Source organism: Aythya ferina (assembly GCF_964211825.1).
Source record: "Aythya ferina genome assembly, chromosome: 5".
In the NCBI taxonomy this organism is placed as follows: Eukaryota; Metazoa; Chordata; class Aves; order Anseriformes; family Anatidae; genus Aythya; species Aythya ferina.
This window is the reverse complement of record NC_140301.1, coordinates 5303700-5310629: the sequence shown is the minus strand read 5'-3', so window position 1 is coordinate 5310629 and position 6930 is coordinate 5303700.

The following is a 6930-nucleotide window of genomic DNA, read 5'->3' as shown; positions in this document are numbered from 1 at the left end:
AGCACGGGGCTGGCAATGCTGTGTTGCGTGTCGCTGTGGGAATCGGGGTATGGATCACGCTGCAGGTATCAGTGGGAATTGTGTCTGTGCATCAGAGGGAAAACTTCAAAATGCTAGGAACAGGGGCGTTCGTGATCTCCAGTACATAAAAGGTGCTTTGTGTTCCCTTTAAGTGTTCATCTCGCATCGCCCTCACATCCTCCCAGCCTCAGTGAGGGACAAACTCTTCTTTCCAATAGACCAGAGTAAAGGCAGAGGAGCTGTGCTGAATGTGCATGGAATTTGACCCAGAATACCTGCCAGCATCGTGCCTCCATTAGCACAAGCTATCATCTGAGTGCTGTGTGTGACAGGAACCGTGGGGTTACAGCCTTGCTTCAGGGGAACTTTGCATAGAAAAGTTTTAAATAGCGCTAGCCTTTTTTTCCTGCTGCTCCAAACTTTCCCTGGGGCTATTATCATGGATTGTTCGACTACAAGGAATTTGTGTCACGTGTGCCAGCAGGTAAACCCGCTTCGTTTCAACTAATTGGCTTTGATGAGCAACAGCAGCAGGCAGTATCCTTTGCCAGCCTTGGAGCTGATGACTATGGAAGCTGTGTGTTCATCTCAGAAGGCGCCTGGTAACTCCAAAAGAAGTCATGCCAGCGCCATTAAGCAGAAAGTAAGATCTTGAAGAGACGTCCTGGGAGCGTCACGGGTAGGATTACTCAGCCCCGCCATCAGTTGTCCCTCCAGTTTTATGTACACGCACCAAAAAGCTCCACGTCACCTCTTCCTCTGACTTGGTGGTGCGGTCGTTCAGTCGGCACGTGGCAATGACATCTCCTGACCAGGACAACAGCAGGCCCTGCTCCTTCCCCCGGGGTTTGGGGGAGAGTTTTGTGCTCTCCCCTCCCCAGCACTCGCTGACGGAGCCGGCGATGCTCTGCTCCTGCTGCCTCTGTAGCTGGGATGCTCCGGGCCTTGCCAGAGGTGGGAGCTGGTAGGAGGCTGAGTGCTGCATGGGGGGAAGACTTCAGCAGAGGGAGGCCTGGTTGAGTTTCATGCATGAAACAAGAATTCCTGAGCTTCGCTGCATCCCCCTTTTCTATCAGCTCTGCCCACGAGGCCGACGGCACAATAAATCCACGCAGCAAAGCCAGCTCATCCAGACGCCAAGTTTTTTCACGTAAAACCACTTTCCGTGGGCTTGTGAGAAGCTGTACTTCACAACCTCCTTGTTTAGGCAAAGAGGATATAGAAACCAAAGCGAGGAGCGGGCCGGGCTCTCCGGACTCTGCTCTGTGAGGATCAGTGTGCTCCTTTAAACACAGGTATTGTGAACTCAGGGCAGAGGAAACTGGGAACGCTGCCAGCGCAGGATAGAATGAAGATTAATGCAGGCAGGTCGTAGGCAAGTTTTCCACATTTCCTTCACAGGATGTCAATACATTAAGATAATTTATGAATTTATATAGGATGTGATTATAAAGGCTGCCAATAAAAGGCCCTCCTTCCCAGCCTGAGCTGTAGCACTTCTTCTGTTCAGCCTGTGGCTTCTCCTGTACAAAGCTGCTACTGTGCCGAGCCGTGTGCGTTGGGGGAGAATACATTTCTGAAGGGATTATGTTGAAATTGCCCAACTTGTTTCCATTTAGGCTTAGGCTAGATTTCAATTTTGGCTTCTGGATGTGAATAACAAACTCACTGATTTGCGGAATTGCTTCCCGTTCCCAGGAAACGCTTCCAAAAAGTCAAGATGAGATTCTCCTGATTTTTTTTTTTCTTACACCCTTAATATAGGAGTGAACTCCAGATCTGTCCAGAGACAAACCTGCCCCGTTAGGATCAATATTAGCACCTCACGCAGACCATGTCCCAGTTTCTTGTGGATGCTCCAGTTTTACCGTGGTAGCCAATTATGTCTGAGCTGAGCGGTTTGTCCCAGTTTCCCTAAAATAACACGTCGCATTTACAAAGTGCCTATTATCTCAGGTTCTTGCAGCATTTTACCAATGACAAAAATATCTCTTAATACCTGTACAAGCCTCTGGGAGGTGGAGGTGGCAATTGGAAAAGGAATAACAGCGACAATATTAACAAGAGACAACACAGCAAAGCATCTTGCTTCGAATTCTTAGAATTAAGAAGTTGGAAGCTATTTGCGTTTTTGCAGTGTCCGAAATCAAATGCTGAATCAAAGTCTAGGAGAGCAGAAAATGTTAAGATCCTTTCTTTACATTTGTCAGAAATACCTTAGATTTCAGCACAAAAACCCTCGTGAGCCTTGCCAGGATTCCCTGTGGATTTCTGTGACGTCTCCTAGTAAAAAATCCATTGTTGAGATGCTTTTTAGCTATGGGATTGCTTCACTTTTGGTCGATTTTTACCAGCTTAATAAAAAAGCTACTGTTCTGTCTTGATTTGGAGGACTGTGTCTGCCAAAAGAAAGTTCCTCGCAAATTAATTAAAGATTATTTCCTGCTTTGCCTGGCATTCCTCAGTAATAATGCCAGTTTTTTCTTTCTTTTTTTTTTTTACCCCAGAGTTCATGCATGACCTTCTCAGTGAAGCTCTGTTGGGGAGCAGGGTGAGGGTCACAAAACAACCACAACAAGCTCGTCACAAGTGTATCTTTGACTCAGTGCTGCTCACCATAACGCAGTCCCAGTTTCTTATTTTCTTTATTCATTGGTGAGACAGGATTACACCCAGTCCTCTCCACAGCCTCCCAGTTGTGATGTGCTGGCATCTCTCCTCTGTATTGTGTTCTGTCAATTATTAGAGGCTATCAGAGAGATGTGTATAAGACATTTCAAGTTGTTGAGCTGGCAAATGTTTATTCGAAGTGGCTTTTGATTCCTGAGGAAATTCCCAGGGGGGGTGGATTAGTCCTTTGCTGTTTGCCTTGTGTGTTAATTTTCTGGGGTGATTTTTTTTTTTTTTTGGGGGGGGGAGTGCTGAATATTTATGTCGATGAACCTGTTAGGTTAAAAATGCCACCAAATGTAAATCAAAATGTTTTGTGAGGCACGCCGAGTAAACCACGGGCAGCCTTGATAAATAATCCACAGTGCAACCATTCTTGTAGCTACATTTCCCTCTTGCCCACGCAGGAGTTGTGTTATCCCACTTCAGAGATGCTAACCATTGGAAAAAATTCTTCATTGTTCCTCGTCTGCCTCTGGCTCCTGATACCCACCAAGCTCAGTTGAAGTGGGCTTCTGCTGGATGGGTTTTGGCCTGAAGATCTGGAGGTAGGAGGCAGGCAAGTGAGACGGGAGTTGTTGAGCAGACGGGGCACTGGCCTCACGCTCAGGAGACTGCTCGCCTCTTAAAGTCCGTGACTTTAACTAAGTTTTGCCATGTCTTCTCTTGCCTTGCTTTTTGCCTTTTTAAAGGCATTACTCCTCGGAGCAGGAAGGCTCTCTTAGCACACGTGTGCATGGCACGGCGTAGAGGCACCTCGGTTCTGGTTAAGGTCTCTAGTGCCACCACAGTTTCTTTCTTGCTTTGTGTTTGCTTCTCCTCCGAGGCGCAGGAGCTTTTGGGTGGCCGGGGCTGTGCCAGCCCTGCTGGGTCACGCGCTCCTCTCCGGGAGGCGCAGCACCCCGGCCATGGAAGCCACACAGAAGCACGTATGTTAGCTAATGTGTAACTAGCTCCTTTTTATTGCTGGTCTTTCTTTTTTCCTTTTCTCCTGCCAGCACTCCAGTGCTTTCGTTTTCTTCTTTGCGTAGAAATATCGGACTTCTTGGATCCTTGGATCCAGCCTACTGCTATCACGGGTAGAGCAGCATTCAGTCCCTTTCCAAAATCTGACAATCTCTGTCTTAAAAACAGTTAAAAATATTCCCACTGGAAGGCTGTTTTAAAACCTGCATCTCTCGCACTTGTAAGTATGATTTGAGTCTGTGCTTGTGCACCCAGGGTAGCAGAGTCCCATACTTGAAGACGCACCGTGTGACGGAGGGAAGTTTTCCTGCTGGATTTATTTCCCCCCTTTCCTGAAAGCGATGCAGCAAAGCAACAAAATATTCTGTAATTTTTCCAGTTTTATAGCACAGACCAAGCCTTATCTGCGGGTTCCATATCTTGTCCCCGTCGCTACGCTGCTGGCGTGGGCACGTTGGGCATCAGGCTGTGGCTGTGTGCTCGTGGCTTGCCTCAGCTGTGGATTGCTTTGCTGTCATAACCGGATCCTGCTCGGTCGTGTGCCTTTGCTCTTGGTCAAAACAACACATCTGGTTTTTTTTCTGACTGTCTTAAATAATCTGACGTGGCCCTCACAAGAGGAGGGTAACGCTGCTCCAAAGACATTGCTAAACACATTTAGTTGCATTGACAATTTATGTGAATAGAAGCCCTGGTAACATTTTACGTTTAAAAAAGAAAAAAAAAAAAAAAAAAGACCGTGACCTTTGGTTTGGTATGCATCTGATTTTTCTTGTCCCTTGAAGAAGCCTTTCAGTGCTCGTTGCTTCAGGGAATGGGAAAGCAGGAAGCTGATCAACAGCAGCTTTCCGACAGTGATTTGCTGCCTCTTTAGCTGACGGCAGCTTTCACTGAGAGACTTTCCTGCAGGAGCTCAAAATTAGGTTCTGGGAATGACATTTCTACTTAGGCAAATAACGAGACGAGAGGATTTTCAAATTGCAAAACAAATTCATGACACGTAAAACCAGCAAAAATCAAAGAACACCAAAAAGCTGCCTGAATCCCCGCAGTGTTAGGCAGGAGCTACCTTCCTTGTCCTGCTCCCCCATGCCTGTCTGAAAGAGCTTTCCTCGTTTTTCACTCTGTACCTGCTCTTTGCTCTCGGGTCATGAGGCAGCCCTGGGGAGATATGATTACAAATATTTGCGCTCGTTGTATACTGACATACGTTGCACTGGTCGCTTCAGACAGCTCGGCTTGGGTATGAATTTGAGGAGGCTGCATCCCAGCCTCCTAGGAGAGCGGGAAGTCCTAGTGCCCTTTTTTTATGTCCTCACTAGGGAGACAACTGAGAGGGAGACATGGGTGCTGGAGGCACCTCTAGGTCCCTATGCTGGCAGGGTGGCTCAATGACTTCAGTGGCTGTAGGTACGTGAGTTCAAGATGCACTTAAATGCCTGCAGGACTGGCTGTGATTTTAGTTGTCCTGACAATAAATTCGGAAGGACTGGGTCACGCTGGGTGTTGAGACGACAGATAACTCCCTGTGGTCCAATCTCTCCATGTACTTGGGTCACTAACGTGATGAATTACTATTATTTAGAAGAGGTTGAGATTTACTGTTGGAACGTGCTGCATGTTACGTGCTCCTGCTCCTGGGTGCAGGCACATTCTGGAGATCCATGCCAAATCACTGCCTTTTATTTAAGCAGCTAAATTGATCTTATCTTTGTCTCCCTGCCTATCTGTTTAATCGCGCTGATGTTCTTCATGGTTTCTGCATGTTTCCAAAATAGTTTAAAGGATGGGATATTGAGATACTTTCGTCGCAGTGGTCACGGTGTTTCTGCCCCTCAAGGAATTAAAATGAAGGTGGTGATTATTTTTTAATTCGTGTCTCCTTCATCTAGAACACTTTGAATACAAGTCTCTGAAAATGCTGTGCATACTTCAATATGCATTTACAGTGTAATTCAACAGTAAGTATTCACAAGAAATTGTATGTCTGTCACAGCTGTGGTGCAATTGAGAATTGTATTGGGCTGTTTACAGCAATCTATCCTGCATGTTGGGAATGCTGGAGTGTACTGGTTGTCTGCATGCCTGGCTTTTATTCTGGGCTGATGCAGAATTAATTACAGCTGCTGATGATCTATGTGAAGTTGTCATCCCTTGAGAATACGAGAATCACACTGGGGCAAAAACTTTAAATGAACACTGAAAGGTCAAGGTGTTGGCACTTGAGTTTGCAACAATCTGCGTAACTCTGCGGGTAGAATCAAAATCTTCAGTGATCCAAGTGCAAAAACCAGTGACTCCAGAAGAAAATCTTTAGACATAGTCTTCTTGCAAACTGGAATTGATAAAACGTAATCTTAGGCTACCACACGTTTTAATTAATGCCTCTGTCAGATGGATGGTGCTTTCTATACATCCTATTTGCATATACAGCACTGCCAGAGGAGTTGGTGTAATCGAGAATTCCGGTCATCTTTCTCCTTCCCAGCAGAACAGTCTTCGCAGTGACCCCTAATCAGATTATATTTCAGCCAAACTACTTTCCATGCTTGGCTAATGACAAAAAATGATATTTGACTTTAAACTTGGCTATTTAAAAACAAACAAAAAAAAGTTTTATATTTGTATTTACCCATGCGGCTAGCATGAGCTATTGAAAACTTCATTTTTGTTGTTGTTGTTACACTGCCATAGATGCATAAATCTAAACTGTATCTTCTCTTGTGTCCTAAGATACAGCAGGAACTACGTATGAGGGAAGTCAGAGCAATTATAAAAAGATTCACCATTTACAGGTGTAAGAAAGATAAATTAATATTCAGAAAAGAACAATTATAGCCAAAGTTTTGCCTTTCCTGAGTTCTCATTTATGGTCCAGAGCACAAATTCCCATAATGTAGAAAAAAAATGCTTGGGAAATAGATGGTTAATGTGGGAAGAAAGACTACTTAATTCCACACTGTTTATTGTACCTGATGTACCTCTTTTTGTACTAAAACCTGCTCTTACAAAGTCTTGGTCTGCCTCTACAATTAATGAAACTATTCATCATCATAATTACCATTATGTCAACTTTTATTACCGGGAATAATATGTAATTATCACAGTGTACGGATAACGTTAAAAAAAAAGTTTAAGAGAATTACTATTTTGGAAGTCTTCGTTTCTCCAGCAGATATACAAGTACTTAAAATCACCCAGAGCATCTTTAGCAGATGCAGCAGTGGGCAAGAGAACGGCATCATCGTGCAGGTCCTGCCTGGAAACGAGAGC